Raw genomic sequence first — 25,510 nt, forward strand, 5'->3', positions numbered from 1 at the left:
ACGTGAAGGAAATTGTATCAATTGGTGACAGTGTTAGAATTACGTAAAAGCAAATTTGTAACAATATTACTAGTCCACAAACTTCCTTTCCTCTTAGCCGGAGTACTTGGAGTGTATTCTTTAAACCCCAACAAACAGAACGCCCAGAAACTCACCTGTTAGCTGCTTTCAGCCCAGAGAAACTGCTCGCTGGGCTAAAAATACTAAATGTAGGTCTCAAAGACTCAAATTGGAATACAGTCAATTTTAAAAGCAAGCAGAATAGCTGTCGACTGACCAAAAACGTAGCTAATTTTGCAGGGAATCTCTAAAGCTAAAAAGAAGGCCTCGTAATGGACATCCTGTAAGGAAATAAAAAAACTTCTAGAGCAAATGCACTTCCAAAGAACTCTAGCCAAAGGTCCTGCTAACCCTAGAAATTATTCTAAAGACCCACTTTCTAAGTTTAGAAAGTAGATTGAGTGACGAGATCCAGTTAGATGAAACAGTTCTGTGCAATAGCCTTTGCCAACGAAGCGTCAATATTACCTGGTCGCTTCAGTGGATAACCTTACCTACTACGAGGACTATGATACGCCGGATTTCCTAACCCACATGAGAGGAATGCTCCCAAAAACCTAAACCTGAACCCAAGAGGAGGGAAATTTACCGGAAGGCAGGTGTCAGGAAGCCCGTCTTTAGTTATGCTAGTGCAGTTAAGGGGATTCGACTGGTCATATTGCCAAGAACGTTTCCCGAGCAAATACTCGCTCGCGAGGAGCAGGAAACTATCGAACACTTTGTCGCCACGTAGATGTGCAAGGGATAGACGAAGCTTGTGTTCACTGAAATACGCTTTCAATCAGGTCACATACTGGTGGACTGCGCGACGAGAGACACTGCGGAGTGGGTCAGGTGTGTTCCGTGCGTCTGGGAAAGCAGCGACACCAATCGTCGAGAGGAGTACTTATTTTTTGCAATGGTTTAAAAATATATAACATAGGGAAGACTCCAATATTCATAAACAGTACTAGACAGGAGGTACTAGACATAACTCTAATAAATACTCTGATGAATAACCTGGTCAGGAGTTGGAGGGTATTTGATAAGCCCTCTATATCGAATCACAAAATACTCAAATTCGAAAGTGAAAGATAAAGTCATCAAGGGATGTACCCTGGTGGAACAGGACCCTAGTCAGAATAAGAACAGAGGTGTGAAAACTCGTCAACCGGAGACTAGCCAAGGTACAAAGGTACACTCACTGCGTATAGCAACGCGATCAGAGATCGAACAAACCACAAAAGCTTCCGTCCGTGTGTCTGAAGAAGGAAGATGGGACATTTACCGAGAATAAGGAGCACAGAGTACATCTGTTTCTCAGGACTCATTTCACGGCGGAAGTCAACAACATTTTGCCTGATACCCTAACAATAATCAAAAGGGAAAGAAAGGAGGACTGGAAACAAGCAAAAGAGGCATGTTCGGAAGCTACGATAAGGTTGACAGTGGGGGACTTTAAAACCACTGAAATCACCGAGAGTAGATAGCATCTTTGCAGGAATACTCCAGAGAGACCTAGAAATTACCTTAGAGTCTCTTTTAAGAGTGGTAAGGGGCAGCATAGCCCCATACCAAGGACATGGAGGCGGATAAAAATGGTCTTTATTCCGAAAGCGGGTAAAAGGGATCCTTTTCACCCTAAATCTTTTAGAATAATTTGCGTAACATCTTACTCGTACTCAAAACGGTGGAGAAGGTCATAGATAGACAGATAGAAGTACAGAGAGATACAAATTCTATTGCTATGAATAGTACTCAAGGTTTCCACAAGGCGGGATACATCACAGCTTATGTAGGTTATAGTAGTGGATGAACGCTGGATTAGCTAACAAATACTGGAATACATGTCCATGGTTACGCTGGCAACATTGATTAAATCTGTACGGGGAAAAATGAATGAAACCCTTCAGCTCTCCGAAGAAGTGAAATATGTGGGAGTCGCTCTAGATAAAAAGCTTCTTTGGAACAAATATGTAGAGGTAAAGTTGAAACTAGCTCTCACAGCTTATGAGCGGACGGACCTTCGCCTCGTCATGGGGACTCAAGCCTCTTGTAGTAATGTGGATATAGGATGCTTTCATTAGGCCGATGTTTACTTATGTATGTGTGGAGTAGTGGGTTAAGGTGAGACAAAAAAATGTTCGTAAACTAGCCGCACTGCGAAAAATTGCATGTCTGGGTATTACCGGTGCCATTAACACGACATCCGCCGCAGCTCTAAATGCATTACCCAATTAGCAGCCCTGGGATATATTAATCCAAAGCACTGCAATGAGAGCAGCTTATAAACAAATTCGTTTAGAACTATGGGGAAACAACCGACGTGCGGGGTGCAGAGCATTAGAAGAGTTGTGTGTGGTGGGGAGAAGCTACAGCTTCTGAGCACTTAGAAGAGTTACTGGCAGAACTAAATCCACTTCTTGCAATGTCTCCTTATTTTCGGGTCCCTCTTTGGTAGAAGATATGAAGTTACCCTGAAACATAGAGAGAACTGGAAAGTCCCAGATGAATGCGTGGCAGGATATACGAATGGCTCAAAAACAGAACAGGGTTCTGGAGCCGGAGTCTACCTCTCGAATAGAAACGAAAAAATAGGCCTTTCGGATAATATGCAACGATTTTTCAAACTGAAGTATATGCAATCCCAACGGTAGCAAGCGAGGGGTCGAAAGGCAGGCGCATCATAATCTGCAACGATAGCCAGGCCGAAAATCGTTCAGAAATGCAGAAACCGTTTGAACTCTATCACTAAATTCATTACGGTGGAACTATTTTACCTGGTCCGTGTGGTGCAGAGGTAAATTAAATTTTGAATACCTTAGCAAAAGAAGGTTCAATCTCCCTCATGCCTGTGCCGAAAGCAGCAATTGGAGTATCGGTAGCATTGATTAAGGCTGTTACCATAAACTGGGAATATGCTACCCATAGTGGCAGGTGGCGGAGCTTAAATGCTACTAGATACACAAGGACTTTTCCTGTCAAAACCTAACATGCATACCGCAAAACAGGAAGACTTGCAGAAGTACTGCTGGGCAGGGACGTCCCGAGGTTGTTGTTCCCATAATATTGTCAGCTACAGATATTGTACCTAAATCCCTCACGTCTTCGCTTGATGTCTTGGTACTCTCACAGTATGGTTCAAACCATGCAGAAATACACCATTGTCCATGCGTGCTCGATGATTCAGAGCTATACACCGATAAGTGGAGGAGAGATCAAGTTTAGGAGCTAATAACTCTTAACTCCTTTGTATCAAACCTGAAAAGCTGGTAAAAAGACACATGGACGAAACACTAATATCCGCTTAACAAGCAAGAAATCTTGTGAGATGGCACTTCATCATCTGACATAGAAAAGTAAGCCCGGAACAAATCGTAGTGAGGTGGATAATGTCCTGAATTCAAAGCTGAATTCTGGCAAACTTCTCGAGTATATTGGTTAGAACTACGGTTACGATTATATTCGAGAAGTGGGCCTGATTTCGTGATTACGCGAATCGTAATCATTAGAATAACCATGCAATCATGTGAAATCATCATGAAATCATGACCAGGGCCGTTTGTGCTTTGCAAGACAGCTTATTCTCTGTGCAATGCAATGAGCTGAGGAGTCAAAATATTAGCTGTTCGTGCAAATTAAAACAGAACAACAAACGTCTGTACTCATCTCAGACATCAGACGAATGGGCAGTCTGTGTTTATGCCAGACAAATGTCTCTCTTGGGTAAATGTTTGTTCCAGTAAAACCGTGTGTCAAACAAATGTTTTTTCGCCCTCAGACACCAAACAGAGAGAGATATCCGTTTCAAATAAATATTTCCATCTGGGTTGGACTTCGCAACACACATAATAAGTGCCCATATACAATTGCCACTTACGAAATATATTTATACATATGCATATATATGTATGCTTTTGAATACATATAAATATGCGACCAAATAGCACCTTAAGGATTCCCACAGTTCAGTGTCAGTTCACACAGTTCGCTCCGAGCTCTCGAAGCGAGCGGTCATTAAGAGCAGAGCTGAACAAGAATCCAGAAGGAAGTATACGTTCTGGACAGTGGTGCCATTCACGTCCGAAAAAGGGTAACTATTATGAGAACGTTAAATTAAAAAAATATTGTTACATTCCAGAGCTGCTGCGCACAACAGCAAATACGGGCTTGGGGACAGGATGTCCGCCAAGAGGTGTAAGATGATACACCCCGAGGAGATGTCATTGGAAGAAGAAGGCAGCTCCCCAGAGCTGCAAGCAATGAACGCGACCCTGCTCGAAAAAATCGAGGGGCTAAAGCAAGAAAAGGCTGCGATGGTCCAGCAGCTGGACTGTCAGCTAAAAATTATAAAGCGGCTAGAGGATCGCTTGGCATCCCTCGAAGGGAGGATGCCAATCGCAACGTCGGAGCAGCAGCAACGACAACATCATCGTGAACAACGGCAACATCAACATGAACAACAACAACACGAGCAACAACTGAAGGAGCAACAACAGAAGGATCAACAACATCATCAAGATGGAGAGATGTGCGTCGTCATCCAAGAAGAGGAAGGCGACGAGTTCAACTTCGTCCAGCGGAGGAAAAAGAGAAACAGAGAAAAGGTGAGTGTAAGTAGAGTTAATGCCCCTCCGGCAAGCCCTCAGGCACCCTCCCCCCAGGTTACCCGCCCAAAAAAGGCAAAAATTCCGCCCATCACTGGGTATAAAATTAATGTTCCTCAATTCTTGAGGATATTAAAAGAGAAAGGGTTAAAAGCAACCCTAAAAAATACGAGGGCCGATAGGACCCTCATTTTTGCTCAAAGTCTTGAGGATCATGCAGCGATCTTCAACCTTATTAAGGAAAAGGGACTGCATGCCACGACCAGTACTCCTCCGGCTTTAAGGACTCAGTCCTTGGTCATCCGTGGTCTTCATAGAGAGACTGAGCCGGCTGACATAATGCGCGAACTCAACGAAGAGTATCCGCACCTAAAATTGAAAAGTGTCTCAAATCTAGTCACACGAGCCGACAAACTGGCCCACAGCCTGAACCCGGCACTTCCATTGAAGTCGCAATCGGGGCTGTTCATGGCTACTTTCGAGCCAGAACAAGATCTAAACGAAGCATTTAAGGTGAAATATATCCTTCACCAGAAAATTTCGCTTGAGAAAGTCAAGCCGTTTCAAGAAGTGCAGTGCTACAACTGCCAAAACTTCGGGCATATCGCCATCAATTGCTCCATCGTACACCGGTGCGTGAGGTGCACGAAAACCCATGTGCGAGGGGAATGCTCAAATCCCACCGCAGACAAACCAACTTGCTGCAATTGCGGCCAGGCCGGGCACCCCGCCAACTACCGCGGATGCCCGGCATACAAGGACATGGTTGCCAGAAGGGAAGCTGGCAGGGCGAAAAAAAATGCCGAGACCATGAATGCCAAACAGGCGGTGACTCAGATGTCACAAAGCTTGGCCAAACCGGGCGTTTCTTACGCTCAAGCAGCTAGGAATACTCTCCCTAGAGCTGCAGCCCCCCAAACTCCTCTTACCCAAACAACTAGGAACACTATTCCTAGAACTACAGCCCCTCAAGTCCCTCAAGGCAACAAATTGGCCTTCCAAAACTTGGTCGAAACTCTCGCTTCGGCCCAAACAAATGAACAGCGACAATTAGCCGCTATCCAACTTTTGATGAGTTTATGGAGTTAAAAGTCGTCACATTTAACTCCGCGTCCTTGGTCTCACACGCCCAACGTGCCACTGCACAAGAGTTGGTCGATTCCCTGAAAGCAGACTTCTTCTGTGTTTCAGAGACACATTTAAAAAGCAGGCACAACGTTAATTTTACCGGATATAACATTATCCGGGACGACACCAACAGCGGTTCCGCCCTTTTAGTCAGAAAACACTATGCATTTGAGGAAGTCTCCATCAAAAACCTGCAGACCTGTTCCGCGGCAGCGGCCTTAGTTAAAACTAACGACAATAGACGCATCTTAATAGCTGCAGTCTACATAAAATGTAACTCTCCCTCTGAACAACTGGGCCAAGACTTACAAATCTTGAGCGATCTCCAGTCTAAATCTAAATACCTAATTTTTGGTGGGGACTTTAACTCACGGCACACTTCCTGGGGCGATTTGGCAAAAAACCGAAATGGGGTTGCCCTCGAAAAATGGATCCATAATCAAAGTCCATTAAACCAGCTTGAGATGATCTTGCCAGACACACCCACAAGGCCTGCAAGTCAGTCAATACTTGACTATTTTCTAATGTCCGCAGACGCCACTCTCACACTGCAGGTGTTAACGTGCAAAACTTTACCAGGGATGTCTGATCACTTCGCAGTTGAACTTATACTTTCCCTAAACTCTCAACTGCAAAAGCGAGTACCCAGTGCAATAAGATCATTCGCCCATACTAACTGGGATAAATTCAGGGCAGAATTGGCACCACAGCTAAACCTGAAAAAGATCACTGTCTCGCAAAATCTAACGGACAAAGAAATCGATGAGGCCATCATCTTGGCTACTGATGCCATCAACTCTGCTACACGCAGAAACACAAAGCTCCTCAAAATCGATGAGATTCAGTTCAATAAACTGCCGCACGAGATAATGAAACACCTGAAAGTCAGAAAAATCTGGCGCAGAAATCTCAAGCGAATCTTCCACAAAAATGGCAACAGAGCTAACACGGAATATAAAGTGTTAATTTCGCGGATTAACTGCCTTAGTACATTAATCCGTCAAATGGTGGAACAATTCCGTAGCAAGGAACTCACTCGCAAGCTAGCAGATGTGAAACCCGGATCTAATATGTTTGTACATATAAATAGGCTGACAGGGCGCAACAGATCCAAAAACTTCGTTCTTACCAAGAACAATGAAAATATCGGCAGTGACGCTAGGAAAGCTCAAATACTCGCGGAGTCTTTCCTAAATCAACTAAACTCTCCTTTACCTAGTAACAACCGAGCCGTCAGTTCGATTGTAGACACGACAATCAAAGACTTTCTTCATGAGCATTCACTCAAATTAACTACCTTCTCCACCTTTAACCCATCCTGTAAACCAAATGACCCAAAAACCTTTTTGAGCTTATCACAGCTCGCAGCCATCACTAAAAGCCTTAACGGCAAAAAATCAACTGGACCAGATGACATAGCAAATATTGTCATCAAAAACCTCCCTAGGGCATCAATGAAGTTCCTTCTTGCAGTCTTCAACAACTGCATCAATAATGGTTACTTTCCCACTACTTGGAAAGTAGCAAAGATAATCGCCATTAAAAAAAAAAGGCGGCTCCCACGAACCACAAAACTTCAGGCCCGTCTCTCTCCTCTCCAACTTGGGCAAGCTCTTCGAAAAAGTATGGACAGTGGGATTAGTCCAACATTGCGATCGGAAAAACATTATTCCGAACCATCAATTCGGGTTCCGGACTAAGCACGGGACCCAACACGCACTAAGCTACCTTCACGATTCAGTGAGTAGCAGACTTAACGTCAATAACAAGCCCACAGTAGTGTGAGCATTAGACCTCGAAAAGGCATTTGATTCCGTGTGGGTCAACGGACTTATCTTCAAATTAATCAGCCTTGATTTCCCTATCCCGGTAATCAGACTTATAATAAGTTTCTTCGAAGATAGGCATTTTTACGTCAGCGTGAGAAATGATTATTCCGATCTCCTACCGGTCACTTCTGGAGTACCGCAGGGATCCATTTCAGGACCTACACTCTACAACATTTTCACGGCCGACGCTCCAATCCCAGAGAGCGGCACAGAACTATTACAGTTCGCTGACGACACGCTTATCTTCTCGTCGAGCCTCCGACCCGGTAAGGCAGCTAATGCTATTGAGAAATACTTAACAGATCTCTGCAAGTACTACCAGACCTGGGGGATAAAAATCAACGAGGCTAAAACACAGGTTATTACTCTTCGGAGAAAATCCAGATACTTGGGATCTAGATCTATCCACAGAAAAGCTAAACGCTTAAAGCTACGCATCGGGAATACCGTAGTAAACAGTTCACAACAAATGAAATACCTGGGAATGCTATTTCATGAACACCTACGATTCGACCCCCACCTTAATCTTGTTCTCAGCAAAGCACGCGGTGCACTAAGTAAAATCTACTCTATTCTTCGTAAAAGAGTAGGACTTTGCACTCAATCTAAACTGACCCTGTACAAAGTCCTCATAAGACCGATTCTTTGCTACGGAGCCCCTACATGGATCTCTTGCTCGACCAAAGCTATGAAGAGCGCAAAATTTTGAGACACTGCGTCGGCTTGTCGTACAATTGGAAAACCAAGAAGTGCGGCCGCAACGCCGAAGTGTACAGGCGAGCAAAAGTTAAACCTCTTCGAGAGTTCGCTCTCAACCTGTTAGAAAGATTCTTCGAAAGAACGGAGAATCACCCGAATCCACTCATGAGGCAACTTTATCTGGAGGGTAACTCCACCCCATTGGCCACATTCTTAAGGCCTTGCCAAATTGTGAGCTCTGCATTAAAACCCGCCATTGTCTCTCTCTTCGACACTCCTTGCCTGGTAGGGGTGCACAGAGGTTAAGCGCGAAATTGTGAGCGCTATAAAAACATTAGTTATAAGAATTAGATTTAAGTATTATTTATTAGATTAGATTAAGTCAGAATAAGTAAGTAAATAAGCCTTCTCGCGCTCTAGGTGCAGGCGCAGTTTTTTTCAAATATATGTCCAGTTTTTTTTTAATCATGAATTGTCAAGATCTATGTGTAAAGTAAATACACAGTAAAAAGTAATGTCAGAGAAGGTCGGGCAGGCCAAACAATGTAATAGCCACCCGTTTTTTTTTAAATATTTAATTATGACACATAAGCTACATTTAGGCTAGTAATAAGAAACAAACGATATGTATTTAATGTAAGTCACTGGTTTTTAAATAAATGATTTTTAAAAAAAAAAAAAAAGTGTCAGTTCAACTCTCGACCGAGACGGTCGGTTCTTCAGTCTGTGGGTTTGTAAGTGTGCGAGCTCAAAATCGTAGTGAAAGTAAAGTCGCGACAATTGTGAATACACGAGTGTGTGGCAGTTTTATTGTGCACAAAACTAGCATTCAAGCACGTAATTTTTTATTGTGGACAAAACGAGAAATCAAGTGTAGAAAAAACAATAAACAAGTGAAAAAGACATGAGTGAGACCGACACAACCGGGTTCACGAAGGTGACCCGGAAGAAGCGGCGCAAGGCGACGGACAGCCCGACGGGCGAGCCGAAAACACAAATTCTGACGACGGAATGGAGACCGCGTCAGAGGTAACTCTCTCCAGCGACTGCGAGTCCGACTCGCAGACGAGCTCAGACGGGACGGTCGGAAGTTCCGTTTCCGTAGGCGCGATCCGCGAGTCAGTTGCTCTGCAAAGCAGAACAAGCTGCTACTGAGGCAACTCAAGGAAGCCCGCGAGGAGAAACGACATCTGGTGACCGTCATCAAGTCGCTGGAAGCAACCATCGCCCGAACCTTCGGGACACCCAGCGCCCCTCCGGCGCCTGCTGCACCAACAGCGCCTTCTGAGGTGATGGACACCACCAACGAGGAAGCATCTCCGGCACCACTCGCCCTACCATCCGGGTCAAGCCCGGCAGCGTTCCCGACCCTCGGCGAAGCGAAGAAACGGCAGCCCGCCGTCGTACCGAAACCGCCACCACCTAAGCCGCAACAACAACAACAACCGAGGCCAGCCACTGCAGCCCCTGGAAAAAAGGAGGTAAGCCGGAAAATTCCTCCATTAGTAGTAGTCGAAGACGCGGCTACTTTCAAAACTACTAAGACAAATATATCCCGCGCCCTCCCCAACAACTACCTGATAAAGAAATCAGGTGGTTCACACCAAATCTTCACAAAAACACCTGAGGATTACGCTACCGCCAGGAAGGTGTTCGTGGAGAACAACAATAAGTTCTTCACGTACACCCTCCCATCGGATAAGACGACCAGCCTCATCCTACGATGAGCCTCATCCTACGATTCGACGTTCTCCCCTCAGGAGATCGTCGATGAACTGAAAGCTCAGGGAGTATCAAACACCCTGAGCGCGAAACCCTTTGCCACCACCTGGGCCAAGACTAATAACGTGAACCTCGACTTGTGGTTGGTCACTTTTGATGCAACCTTCAACGAGGAGCAGCTGCGCGAGGTGAAAGCCGTACAGCACATGGTTGTTCGATTCGAACAAATACAAAATAAACAAGTGCTGCAGTGCAAGAACTGCCAGCGTATCGGGCACGCGGCAACCAACTGCCACCTCACCTACAGGTGTGTCAAGTGTGACCAACTTCACGGCCCTGGCGAATGCGCCAAAACAGTGGAACAGGCACCGAAGTGTATCAACTGCGGGGGCAACGACCACCCCGCCAACTACCGCAAGTGCCCACGGTTCATCCAGGTGGTGGCAAGGAGGAACGCACAAAAACGTGCCCCACCCTCCCGCCCTCTCCCCTCAACTACCTTCCGCCCCGCTGGTCGTCCTATCACGAACCCAGCCTTCACCCGTCCGTCCGTGTCCTTCGCCGACGCCGCACGAATCGGAACCTCTCCCGGGACACCTAACAACGTAGTCCAACCCACCACCATCTCCAATCCAGACTTCCTTGAGTTCGCCAGGAAATCGCAAGAATTCTTGCAGATGTTCAACTCAATGGTCGGTATCTTGGCATCCATTAATGGACGTTAAGATAATTGAGTTGAACATCAACTCAATCATCGGCCGTGCCCACAGACATGAGTTCGAGCTGTTCCTTGGCGAGCACAAACCCGATATAGTTCTCCTATGTGAAAGTAGGTTGAACTATAGATACAATCTTTCCTTCCCCAACTTCAACCTTTGCCGGACTGACCGACCTCAGTCCAATCCTCAAGGCCGCGACACCTGTGGCGGAACGGCCGTCCTCATCGCCGACAAATTCCTAGTCACCCAAATCCACCCACCTCTGAACACCTTCAAATCCATGGAAATCTCACTGATCTCCTTCGAATCCCAATCAACCTCCGTCTTCGTTGCCTCTATATACTGTCCCAACCAATCCCTCGACACCCACGACTTTCTCCGCATCAAATCCTTCTGCGCGTCCCTACACCGCTCTCCCGATAAACAATTTTCCCTGATCATAGGTGGAGACCTCAACACCAGACACCCATCCTGGTTCGATGCACGGTCGAACCACAACGGGGATCAGCTCCACCTGTTCCTCACAACCTCAAATCCCAACATCAACCTAGCCCATTTCAGTCCGGCACTCCCGACCTTCAACAAACCACACTACCATTCCTACCTAGACCACTTCCTGATTAGCAGCAACCTGGCTGTCATTCCCAACCCTAACACCTTCCCCTTCCTCGAAACGGTCCCCGGCATCCGCGATCACGATGCCGTTATCCTCAACATAAGACTCCCGGAGAGAGTCGTTCGGTCCACCCCACCCTCAGTTCCTGACTTCCAGCGTGCAAACTGGAAACATATCAACCTTGCCCTCAAAACCAAACTTCAACCTCTCTTACTCCCATCCAACCGTACAGTTCCTAACGAATCCATCGACCTGACAGTTCGTCAATACACCGAAGCAGTTCGGCAGGCATGCGACGAATTGATCCCTTCCCGTCCCTTAAATTACCGCAACCTAATCACCCTTCCCGAGGATATCCTATCCGACATCCAATATAAAAAGACCCTCAGGCGGAGATTATTTAGGAATAGATACTCTCCGCAATCCTCTCACCTCCTCATCGAAATCCGCGAACTGGACAAGTCCATTCGCGAACGAATCGTCACCCTATATACCCAATATCTCCACAACCACCTCTCCAATACTGAGCTAAACCCTGGCACATACAGGGAACTCAGAAAGACCTGCCCGCGTTTGGGCAAATCAGTCCAACAAAACCCGATCCTGCCCCAAAACATCCCACCCACAGAAAAAGTGAAAGTCCTCGCTGACCACTTCCTGCAAGCACACCACTGCACCCTCCACTTCCGTGAACCAAGTTTCGATAACGAGGTAAACGGAAAAATCTCCCAACTCCTAACCCACCCTTCCTACCTCATTCCCCAACCCACGAAAAATCCTTTCACCCATGCCCTCGCCAACCCAAGTCAGCGAGAGAATATCCTCCCCATCCACTTTGCCAGTCCAGGCTCCGTCAGGGCGGCCGCCTCCAAAAACAAAAACAACACCGCCACCGAAGAGGAGGAAGATGTGGACTTTCCACCTCTGCCGCCACCGAAACCAGTGCCGACTCTGCCGCCCATAATCAAGAAAGCAGAGAAACCTAAATCACCGGTAAAACAACCGAAGCCAACAGGACAGGAAAGTCCTAAGGCAAAAGAAATGGAAAAAGGTATAGTACCCGTAACATAACGGCGTCAAAATGGCCGCAATAGAGAAGGAGCTAAAAAAGAGGAAGATTAATATCCTTCAGGCTAGAAGGATACACCTTGGTGTAAGGATAACTCCAGAGCAGCCAAGCGACCACCGGAAGCTAACGAAGTTTTTCAGAGAACATGGAATTCAATTCCACACCTATCTTCTTCCAGAAGAGAAGAATATTAATATAATAATCCGGGGCTCGAGGATGTAAAAGAAGAGAGGCTTTTTCATCAAAATGAAAAACGGACCCTCCAGGCTACTTAAAGTTTTAATACCGAAAAATGAAACCGGCATCTACAACGTGAAATCGATTTGCTACCTGATTGTGCAAATCGAGTCACAAAAACCCAGAACATCCCAATCGCAGTGCCATAACTGCCAACAATTTGGGCACTCTGCGAACAACTGCTCTGCCGAACCACGTTGTGTAAAATGCGAGGGATCGCATCATTACACAAAATCTGAAAGGAAACCGAAGCAGAACGCAAACTTGCACCAACTGCAAGGGGAACATCCAGCCAGCTATGGCGGATGTCCCAAAAACATAAAGAAAACATTCGCCCAGATGGCAAAATCTAGCCCTTCCCCACAGGTATCCCAACCAACCAACAAGGTGACAGGAAAAAAACGCAACCGAATGGAAAACAACAGCGAAACACCTCGGTCTACCTTTCGACAACCGACTAAACTGGAAAAAGCACATTAAGTCGAAACGCGACGCCTGCATAAGTACGTTAAACTCTCTTTACCCATTAATTAGAACTAGAAATCTAAATATTAAGAATAGACTTTTGCTTTATAACCAAATAATTCGTCCATCGCTGCTATGCGGGAGCAGCGTCTTTTATCAAACTTGTAAGACATATAAAAAACAATTACAAATATGCCAGGATATAGCTTTAAGAAAAATCTTTAATGTCCCGTGATACCTAGATACCTAGATATGCATAACGATTTAAGAATAGAACCTAAAGATAATAATAATAATAACTCCGCCAAAGCCGGTCCCAAGCCCGGTTGTGAAAGGAGGAGGGATGGAAAGCTTCAGTCTGAATGGCTGTACGCCACCGCAGCGTCTCAGGGGGTAGGTGAGGAAACTGCAGGAACTTTGCAGTTTTGCAGATTACTCACTAAGGAAGCTATCCCAACACCTGGCAGCTATGGATAAAATGCACCACCAAAAATGAGAAGAAGAAGAAATTTGAGGTCCGGTACGAATAACCGGCGGGAGTCGTCTGGCTTGGTGACTGGGTCGGGCTCTCGTAATGGACAGCACGGCGTCAAAACCGGTAGTCGTGGGGCGGTTGGACGTCTAGGCGCCACGACGACCAGGAGCGCAGCTCCGCCTGCTGCAGCTGTTTCGCCACAATCTGTGGCGACTACTTCAGCAGGTTCGCGTAGGCAGCGGATGAAATGGACTGAAGAGATGAATCCCATCATCATCCGCTCCTACTACGAAATAACGGCGGGAGCAGGTACAACATCTTACCGCCCCTTGCTGCACAAGAGATTCGTTGAGCGATTCCCGAAATTCGCGCATGTGACTGTGCAGCGAGTCGCAGACCAGTACCGCTTTATTACTCACAGCAACACAATCCCGGCCACCATCAGGGAACGTGTTAGACTTGAGGTCTTCGGGGAAACTGGTGACCGAGAGTCGACGGGGGCAGAGGCGACGGCATCAACAACACCACGCCGCACTACAGGCAACAGTTTCAGTACTCGCCGAAGCACTCTTCTCCACCGTCCAGCTGGGGTTTCCGCTGAGGTTCGAGACGAATTTCAAAGAATTTGTTTAGAATTCTCGGATATGGTTCCTTTGCAAAGACCAGGTATTCCCAGGCCCTGTGCACCTCCAGCAACTCCGGGAATTCTATTTCAAATCAATGATGAGATTGCATCTCGGCTGTGTGCTGATAAGGAAGCTATCTACACACCTGGCAGCTAGGGATAAAATGCACCACCAAAAAATGAGAAGAAGGAGAAATTTAAGGGCCGGTACGGATAACCGGTGGGAGTCGTCTGACTTGGTGACTGGGTCGGGCTCTCGTAATGGACAGCACGGCGTCGAAACCGCTAGTCGTGGGGCGGTTCGACGTCTAGGCGCCACGACGACCAGGAGCACAGCTCCGCCTGCTGCAGCTGTTTCGCCACAACTTGTGGCGACCACTTCAGCAGGTTCGCGTAGGAAGCGGATGAAATGGACTGAAGAAATGAACCTCTTGATCATCCGCTCCTACTACGAAATAACTGCGGGGGCGGGTACAACATCTTACCGCCCCTTGTTGCACCAGAGATTCGTCGAGCGTTTCCCGCAATTCGCGCACGTGACTGTGCAGCGAGTCGCAGACCAGTACCGCTTTATTACTCGCAGCGACACAATCCCGGCCACCATCAGGGAACGTGTTCGACTTGAAGTCATCGGGGAAACTGGTGACCGAGAGTCGATGGGGGCAGAGGCGACGGCATCAACAACATCACGCCGCACTGCAGGCAACAGGTTCAGTACTCGCCGAAGCACTCTTCTCCACCGTCCAGCTGAGGTTTCCGCTGAGGTTCGGAACGAATTCCAAAGAGCGTGTATAGAATTCTCGGATATGGATCCTTTGCATAGACCAGGCATTCCCAGGCTCTATGCATCTCCAGCAACTCCGGGAATTTTATCTCAAATCAATGATGAGATTGCATCTCGACTGTGTGCTGATATGTCGCTGCTGCAACTACAATCACTTGTGTATTGTGGTGCAGTTGCGGCTATCAGATTGCACTGTCAGAAGATTCCCTTCGTGTTATTGGTTTGAGTGACCAAAGAGATCCACCATGGAACGTCGGCGGGACTCACTAAGGCAGGACATTGCTAGACTGATTTAGATCAGCACTGGCAATGCCAGCAGACGGGTGAGAAATAAAGTGCGGAGGGTTTACCGGAACTATGCCATTCCCATTGAGGCACCCGTAGTTGAAATTTTGGACACACTAAAACAGAAACTTTCTGTCATATGCAGTGGGTTACGACGGTATGGCGAAAGTTATTCCAGACGTGTCCAGAATGCAACATACGCGAGGAACCAACGGAGCTTCTTCAAATCTCTCAACGAATCCCAACAGAGCGTCCAGACAGTGCAGTTTTCGGTGACGGAAGGGAAAGAGTATTGGGGTGGACTTTTGGGGATTACCTGCCCAGCATGCTGAGCATGCTGAGTGGATCACCGCCGAAGGCACCTGCCATGCCAATACGCCTGGCATGAATTTTGCGAATGTTACCAAAGAAGAAGTTCGACGAGCCATAAACAGCTCGAAGAACTGGAGGGGCCCAGGTCTGGATCGGGTGCAGAATTTCTGGTATAAGAAATTTACCAGCGTACACAGTCGGTTGGCACGCAGTATAAATGAGGTCGTGAGTCGGCCGAAGGAATTTCCATCCTTCCTCACTGCGGGGACTACCTACCTTATCACTAAGAAGTACACGGTGCAAGACCCCGCAGACACAAGACCGATTACTTGCTTACGAACCCTCTACAAATTCATCACGTCCATTATTAGTGGAAGGATCAATGCGCACCTCGAGACCAACAACATTCTGTCCGAGGAGCAGAAGTGCTCCCGAGTTGGGTCAAGGGGTTGCAAAGAAAAACTCATTATCAAGTCGGTAGTTGTAGGACAAGCAACTAGAGGCCAAAGAAACCTCTTCAGTTGCTATATCGATTATGCCAAGGCTTTCGACAGCGTTCCGCATACCTGGCTAATCGACATCCTACATTTGTATCGCATTGATCCGAAACTAATAAAGTTTTTGGCGACAGTCATGGAAGGGTGGCATACCACCTTATCGGTGCGTACATCTGAGAGTGCTAATACCTGAGAGTCCATCCATATACGGAGGGGCATCTTCCACGGGGATACGTTGAGTCCCCTTTGGTTTTGTATGGCACTGAACCCCCTTTCATGGCTACTGAATGATGCTAGAGGGCATAGTTTTGCAATAAAGTATGACCTACGTACTAAGTGCGAACTGGTACACTTGATGTACTTAGATGACATCAAACTGTATGCTGGTACTGTCAACCATCTTAGAAGTCTGTTGCGAATAATAGACATGTTCAGCCGTGATATTCGGATGGAGTTTGGATTAGACAAGTGTCGCATCCAAGCCATCCGCAATGGTCATCACGAGCCGCATGCCGGACATAGCATTGGTGACCTCCACATCGAAGCTATGACCGAGACAGACTTCTACAAGTAGGAATTCTGCAAGGAACCCATGCTCGAGTTGGTGATCTGAAGGATGCTCTGTTGTCCGAATTCCTGCGACGTGTAAAGCTGGTATGGCATCTCTCGGGAAAGAATAAAATAAGCGCATTGAATGTATTCGCTATCCCTTCACTGGCTTATGCATTCGGAATATTGTCGTGAACGAAGACTGATCTGGAACACGTGCAGCGGCGGATACGGACAACTATGTCCAAATTCCGAATATATTATCCAAAGTCTGCTGTGGAGCGGATGAACCTGCCTTGTGACATCGGAGGTAGGGGCGTGGTTGACGTGGCTGCAGAACATCATCGCCAAGTCGATTCGCTGCGCGCTTATTTTTACAGCAAAGAGCAGGCGAGTCCCTTGCATGCACTTAACTTGAAGGATCGAGCTTTCAATTCTCTGAGTGGGGTGAAGTCGGACCAAGAGTGGATCGATGAATGGAAGTCGAAGGCACGGTAAACACGTGAATTGTCTTTGGCAGCCATTTGTCGATTTGTATTTGTCGAACAAATGGCTATATGCTGGGGAGCTCTTTGCTGAGACGGAGGTTTCATGTGTGCCATTCAGGACGGCGTGGTCGCCACCCGAGCTTATAAAAAGCTCATCATGAAAGAACAGGTGGAGAACGACCAGTGCAGAATGTGTGGTTCGGCGTTAGAGACGTTGGACCATCGCATTTCTGGCTGTACTGTTATGGCACCGGTGCAATACATCACCAGGCATAATGCTGTATGTAAGGTTATTCATCAAAACCTTGCATACAAGCATGGGCTGATCACGGGAACATGTCCGGTTTACCGATATGAGCCGCAAGCAGTACTTGATAGTTCTGCTTACAGCATGTATTGGGACCGGCAAGTTCTGACTGATCGCCGTACTGCACACAACAAGCCTGACGTACTGTTAGTTGACAAGAAAGGTCGCCCCGCGTATATTGTTGATATTGCTATCCCCCATAATAGCAACATTGAACGGAAATACGTGGAGAAGAAGGTGAACTATGAGCCGTTGGCTCGGGAAATCAAAGAAATTTGGCGTCTCGAAAGGATGGTTGTAGTTCCCATAATATTGTGAGCTACAGGTATTGTACCTAAGTCCCTCACGGCTTCCCTTGATGGCCTGGGACTTTCGTCTGGTTCAAACCGTGCTCGATGTTGCGGGGAGTACTTGACGGATTCTCCCACTGACCTACCACCGACCACCACCACCAGCGCCCCTTTAATTTTTAAATAGGTAGGATCGTCCGAGCCTAAATGCTTGGCCCTTAATGCTAGTATTAGGTAAAATCCGGCATCTGCCGAGATTGTGATAACTCGGAAATAATAATAATCGTTGGCGCAATAATCCATATTGGATAAGGCCTTAAAGTGTGTTAGAGCACATCATTCAAGACCGTAACGGTACACTACAGCGCACTGTAGGAGGCAATGTGGTCAGCATTGCGCTCGCCCGAGATTATTACCCTGATTTGACTCAGGTACTCATTCACAGCTAAGTCAACTGGTATCCGACAACCAGTCACGATAACAACTCCCGCCGCCACCAATGAGATTTGAACCGCGACCTTCCCCTACGACAACCCAGCGCTCTAAAGATAAGTTTATTAAAGACAAAACCCTAAATTGTTCAAAAAAATTGAGGCTCATAATAACAAAACTTTAAAAATTTTAAAAATAAAAAGGAAACCTATCCAAGCTTAAGGGCACTAGTATTGTAAGATTATATAGTATTATAAGATAATATAATATTGCAAGTTAATATAGTATTGTAAGATAAGATATAATTATTGTAAAATAATATAGAATAATTGTAAGATAACATATAAGTATTGTAAGTAATATATAAGTAGTGTAAGATAATATATAAGTATTATGAAGTAATGTTTAAGTAATATGATAATAAGAAAAAAGAAAAAGCGCAGCGATTAAAGATGGACAGCAATGTCCACAAAGAAAAGTGGAGCAAAGGTGTCGAACACCAGCTCCAGATGTATCACAGTTCCAAGCGTAGCACCTTAATTCATGATTTCGGCTTGTAGGGTCGCAGGGATGTATAGTGACTTTTAGGAATATATACAGTCTTCGTTGGCTAGTAACATGTTATCGACTAAACGCTGGACATATTCGGCAGGAAATTTTCTAAATTATTCAAGAAGACGTTCCATGAAGTATTTTTTGCTTAGAATGCGACCTTCATGGAGCTTATCACCGGCATAATCCCGCATTTCTCACTAATATTGCAGTCGGAGGATTGTGGAGAGGTTTTGAAATGCCTCCGACAATTAGACACCACAACATGCTTGTGTTTCACGCTTTATGTTTTAGGTCACTGTTTTGGCATATCTTGAATGTGTGACAAATACCCAATTTCTCTGCGCTGGCATACAGACTTTTTTAAATTTCGATGTACATATTCACTTCCATATTCCCCTCCACGAATACCACATCACTCTTTCCTATCTTCTTTTCGTTTATAAACTAGCAAAACGCATTCTAAAATTTAATTTTAACAATTCCTAGGCACCGCAATACCAGCAATGACGCCCAGCGTATTAACGACGTTTCCGAGAATGACGTACGGCCGGAGTTACCGATGACGAAATTACCAAAGACTTTTTTTTGTGTCAATTCCAATTTTGCTCGTGTGTCCGAGAGGTTCATGCGAAGTCCTGTGTTGGTTTAATTTTTGGGTTGTAGTGCGGACTCACGAATCAGTTAAAGGACGCGTAAAGTTTCCTTAAATGATGCGTGAGGGATAAAAGTCTTCAAAGAGCCCCCCGCTCCCTTCCCCCACATTCCGGAGTCAGGCTGGTCAAGATGCAATCGAGGGTGTGCCGGCGGAACACTTCAATCGAGCTTCAGTATTTGCGGGCGGATTTACGCGGTTAAACTCACGAACTTTCCACCGATGGTTTTTAGGTTACTGTCAAGCACATTTTTCATTACATTTCATTTCATTATCGAGATTAGCCGCAAATACGAATGATCGGGATACGAAATACGGGGATTCGGCTGTATAATTTTTGATTCGAATGAATATGATCTGTTCTTATTTTATATGTAGCCTCCCTACTTGTGCCAAACAGAATATTCTAATTTAAAAATATCAGTCAATACTTGCTGATAATTATGCCAAGCGTGGAAGCACTGTCACTGCCGTCAGTATTCTACTTGGCTTGTGTGTGTGCGTATGTGTGTGATTTGTCCCACGTTGTCCCGGTAGGCACAGTAGATCTGCTATATTTCACTGCAATATCATTTATTCTCCCATAATAATGACGAGCGATACCATGACCGTCAGGTTGTGGATAAAATCCGGCTCAATAGGTTACGGTAGGCGGGTCACTTAATCCGTATGGATGAAGATGATCCCACCCGGAAAGTCTATAAGGGCAATATCTATGGTATTAAAAGAAGACCCTGCCTAAGATGGAGCGATGGCGTAGACCAGGACGCCAGACAGCTTTTAAGAATATCGAATTGGTGGACCTCTTCGCAAAACCGGGATGTCTGCAGTTCCTTATTAAGGCAGGCCTAGACCGGATACCGGTTGTTGCGCCGTTGATGATGATGATAATAATGACGTCAGCATCTTATTTGCATTGCTTAAGATGCAGTGAATTCCCGCGAAATCGTTAAGTTTTAACTGTTATAACTTCGATACTAATAGCCGATTTCCACGAAACTTAATATTTGCCAAAAGATTGGCAATGACAACCAAACTTCAGATAACCGAAGATAAACCACTTCCTTCCAATTCAGATGCTGCAGAATGCATATGACAGTTGAGTGGTTCTATCGAAGTTCATGATAACGTACACTTTTTGATGGTTTCTGCTTCTATCAAAGTTTTTTTGATTGAAATGGCAATGAGCGCGAAGGAACAGACTAACACATTTTCACAATTTAAGAAAATATAATTGCAATCAAGTAAAGTACTGTGTCGTTAGTTCTATTACCTATTATGATTAATGTTTATCATATGGTCCCCATGTTTGTCATATACCCCGAATTTCAAAGTTTAAATTTTGCATAATTCGATTTTTCATCTTCCTCATTCAAAATTGTTATAATCATAAATACTTCATATTTTTATACACTTTAACAATTAACTCATCAATTCGGTTAAGTCGACATTTCCTATTGTCATTACTACCAGTCGAAATGCCGGCTGAGAAAAAATTAAAGAAAATTTTAGTTGGAGAACACTTACGTTGCCAAATCCTTCGGGCTTCTTCGCTGCAGTTCTTCACGATGCACTTAATTTTTCAATTTCAATTGAATGCACGACCACAAACAGTTTGCATTTTCTCTATGTGGATCACTTGCTGTAAACTGCGAATACTTCTTCCAATTTGACATATGATTGGCGCTAAACATCTGGTAATATCGCATTATTCGTTCGGTGAGCTTTTGATATTCTGAGACTACTGCCGTGCTCACCCAGCTAGCAAGTTTCACGTATTCACTTATACATAGGCAAAAACTTGCCGATATCACCAATACATTGGCAAGTCCAGGAGGTATGTCAAACACAGCTGATCGGATTTTCGTTACATCTCGCTCATGCCCAAGGGCAAAACAATTTGAAATCGTGCGTATTCGTTCTGATCGCATTTTTTTGGGGGGCAAGGGGAGTGCGGTAGCTGTCTAGTATCTAACTGTGCCGGCAGGCTAACGATGTATGGGACCAGATACCACCTACGATGACTCCGTGACACGGTTGGCTAGAGTGTTGCCTATATTGCCAGCATGACTGCGAAAAATATAGGCTACTGGACCTTATATTGCTTTGTAAATGTTCATTATATCAAAGTGATTGAGTAGTAAGAAGTAAAATTCCATTTGCATATTATCTGACTAATAACCATAAAGAGGTAGGCTTTTACCTAGACTTTATTTAAGTGCTATAGATTTATTTCTTCTTGTTCAAAAAAGATGATAATTTCTAGGCAAACCCTGCCTAAGATGGAGCGATGGCGTAGGCCCGGACGCCAGACAGCTTTTAGGGATATCAAATTGGTGGATCTCGGCGCAAAACTGGGATGTCTGGAGTTGCTTATTAAGGCAGGCCTAGACCGGATACCGGTTGTTGCGCCGTTGATGATGAGATGATGAGGTGTTTATTTATGTCCTCTGATGAGTTGATGAATGTATCCCAGTTAAAATTATTTCTGATTTGGATATACTTAGTACATTTGAAGAGGATGTGATCTAAGGTTTCCTTCGCGTTGCATGTAATGCAACTGTCATTTCTTATGACTTTCATTTTTTTGAGCCATGGTTTATTGTAGGAGTGACCTGACATGATTCTGTTGGTAGTTTTTATCCGCGGCACCTTTTGTTTGGGTAGGTCTTTCGGAGGTTTTATAGGTACAAGGGGGAAAATTTTTGCAAAGAATTTCCCTTTGGAGTGAATGTCATTTTGCTAGCTTGAGCACCACGCCTCTGCTATTTGGTTGGCCCCCAGAATGTCTATGTCAATTGGTGCTAGGTGACAGTTCATCAGCTCGGCGCTGTTCTGGCCTTCAGTAGCTGCCAGATGTGCACTTTCATTTAATTTGATGCCACTCCTTGCCGGGCACCACATTATGACTACTTGTTCGCAGTTCATGTATTTGATGTTGTGGATTTCATTGACAATGTAGTGAGCGGTAGACTCTTTGCCCAGAAGCGGGCACACGTATAAGGAGTCCGTAATTATGACCACTTTCTTATGACTTTTTTCCAATGCATATTTAGTGGCAAGCCACACCGCTTGGAGTTCCGCTGATAACGTTGTTATTTGGTTTAACTTGTGTTGCCCCACCGTTTCAGCATGATCATTGACCACTGCAATGCTTGCGTCGCCTCCTCTGACAGAGACATAAGTAGCATATATTTCAAAGTTTCTGGATTTGTAGTTGCATATGGTGGCATTGATCTCGTTTGTTAACGCAGTTTTTGGAATGTTTCTGCCTGTCCCCTGAGTTATAATTACTTGTAGGGTATGTGGAGGGCTTGATTTTCAAAAAGGTGAGAGAAACGTTTGTAAGTTGCAGAGAGGCAATTTTTAGTATCTGCACTCTTTTGGACATTCCGAAAGACTTGAGGTCGATTTGCACGAAGCCTTAATAGTTCCTTAGTTGCTAAAATCGTTATTCTGAGATGGGGCTGGTGGTTCATTGGCCAGGGTAAAGGTGAGGAGCAGTTTTGGTAAGCCCTAGGCATCTTTTTAGGATTGTGGCTGCTATTGAGGTGATTTTGTTGGTTAGGTATTTGGGTGCTATTACAGCTTTTTAGCCTTGGTGATGGTGTCAATTGTTTGATCTTTGAGTATTAAGGATGAGTTAATTGTCCTGCCTAGGAAAGTTATCTTTTTGACTTGCTGTATGCGGACATTGCCAAGGTTCAAGGGGTGTAGTGTACCGCTGTTTCTTTTTAGGCATTATCCTAAAAATTTTGATTTGTCCGGGTTTATGTGTAGATTTAGGTTTTTACATTCGTTAATGAGGGCTACTGCTTGGGCTTTAATGGAGGCTTCAGTTTCCGAAATTGTTTTGACAGTGGCTAATACGAAAAAATCGTCAGCATATTGGTAGATTTCTATGTTGGGGTCGACCCGATTATAAAATTAGGCTGTGTAAATGTTGAATAGTGTGGGGCTCAAGACACATCCTTGGGGTATACCATTGCTAATTTCCCCCTTCGCATCACCCAGGATTAATTTCCTGTTAACTAGGAACCTTGAGATCCAGATAATGATTTCGGCTGGTATTTTATGTAAGATCATTTTAGATTCAAAGGTTTTTAGATCTGCGATTTCATATGCTTTGGATACATCAAGCACTACCGCTTGCGCTTGAAGTTTGTTTGCTTTGGCTATAGAGATTCCGAGAAGAATGTCGTTTAGACATGTCACCGTGGATAATTCGCTCTGATAGGCATGGCTGTTGGGAGGGAGAATTTTGTGCTCTTGAATGAATGAATGAATGTTTTTGATAAGTGTGTTGAGGATTTTGGCGAAAACATTAATCAGGGACATGGGTCTGAAGTTTTTAAAGTCTGACAGGTCTTTGTTTATTTTGGGTATGGGAACTATCTTAATAACAGACCACTCCTGTGAAGGGTTAAGATTTAGCCATTAATGAAGGTTAACAGAGTAGATTTGACAGAAGGGTTTAGCCACTGGATGTACGTGTACGTAATTTGGTCGTTACCCGATGCGGAGTTCTTTTTCCGTTTGTTAAGGACCAAAGCGAATTCCTCAGGAGTAAAATTTTGTTCCAGTGATGGTGCCAGTAAGTGGGATGTAGAATTATTTGGAGTTGGGTTGTCGTAGCTTGAGCTTAGAAAGTCAAGGTATTTCTGGTTATTTTCAGAGTCCCACCTCCGGTTGTTGGTTTCTTCCTCTTGAAAATTTTTAAAATTTTTTGTGCTTTTACAGAATCCCAAATCTCGTCCTAGGTTTTTTTCTTAGCCGCCTTCACCGCTTTTAACCATTTCTTGTTTGCAACCGAGAAGGACATGAAGTTGCTATGATTGGCATTACTATGATAGGCTCTCAGAGCTTGCCGTTTTTCTATAGAGTGTTTTCAGATGACTGTTGCACCATGGTTTGAGAGAGGAGCCCTTGCGGATCTTGAATGTCGACTCTTTAATTTTACTTTAGATGTCGACTCTTTAATTTTACTTTAGATCTCCGATGGCAAACTGTTCAAATTCTCCGTGGGAGGCATAAACTGCAAGGCAGTTTTTAGATGTAAGGGGACTATTTTGTATTTCTGTTGAGTTACAATGGTGTTACTGTGAATGACTATTAGTTTATGCCTGCTCTTAGAAATCGGTTGTACCAGCGCGTTCCAGGACCAGGATATAGTATTGGAATTAGTGAGGGTGACATGTGGGGCAGATGGTTTGGTGTAGGTGGTTCTTGATAATCGCCCTTGGGAAAGGGTGTTCTATTGGTGGGGCGTGGATTTGATTTGACAGCAGAACTGAATTTGTTTCTCCCTCTGATGGTTCTGTTGAACTTATCTTGAGAATTCCTCGTTCAGTTGTTTGGACTTGCTCTTTTCTCCAGCGAAGGGAAGGCAACGTTACAGTCAACATCGCAGTCCAGTGAATCATAATAGTTTTTAACTTCTTTGTTAGCTTCGCTCATGCAGATATTTTTTATAGCTGCCGTTTTAATGATCGTCAAATGTTCGACCTAGATGGTGCAATTTCTATCCCTGACGTTATGGTCTGACTTACTACATAGAGCACATTTTTTTCGCAAGAGTTGCCATCACACTGATCTTTAGGACCACTGCATTTTAAACATCTACTCGATTTCGCTTTACAGTTCGTGGAAATGTGGCAAATCATTGCCCTAGTCTGTTCAAGTAGTGATCAATCTCTACCCTCAGGCTACCGATTGAGATATGTTTGGGGATCTCAGCCCCTACGAAGGTTAGTTTGACTGTGCTCAAGTGATTGGCGAATGCCAGGTTGTTCACGCAGGACGCTGATTTCCAATAAACTTTTATCCTCGTAGGCCCATCTTCCTTGACCATAATTACCGGGTCTTTGAGATTAAGGCGCCTCGTAAGTTTATGGAAATTGAGGGGTTTGAAAGCCTCAATTCTTTCTTGTCCATTAATTGTATCTATGTATGTCGTGGAGTTGCTTCTCTCCACACATACTGTGTACGCTTTACATTGAGCGTTTTCCCTGTATTTGTACACTGGGGTTGCTTGCTTAATAGGAACTATATTTTGCGTTTCCATTGGAGAAAAGGTTTTGCTTAGATCCTGAGACTGGGTAACCTCAGGGAAAGCTTTGAGTTGAGTCG

The 25,510-nt window shown here is 45.0% G+C and overlaps 1 protein-coding gene across 6 annotated transcripts in view; it reads right to left on the bottom strand.

The window, feature by feature from the left end:
• Positions 1-25,510, bottom strand: part of LOC119658345 — a 51,402-nt gene that overhangs the window by 22,355 nt on the left and 3,537 nt on the right. Inside the window, exon 1 of one of the 6 annotated variants that reach the window (XM_038065695.1) lies at positions 20,909-21,074. The exons of the other annotated variants lie outside the window; for them this stretch is intronic. The gene's annotated coding sequence lies outside the window, so the exon portion shown is untranslated. Of the gene's footprint in view, positions 1-20,908; positions 21,075-25,510 lie in introns of those variants that run through there. 6 annotated transcript variants of the gene reach the window in all.

The sequence above is a fragment of the Hermetia illucens genome, chromosome 5 (genome assembly GCF_905115235.1).
Source record: "Hermetia illucens chromosome 5, iHerIll2.2.curated.20191125, whole genome shotgun sequence".
Lineage (NCBI taxonomy): Eukaryota > Metazoa > Arthropoda > Insecta > Diptera > Stratiomyidae > Hermetia > Hermetia illucens.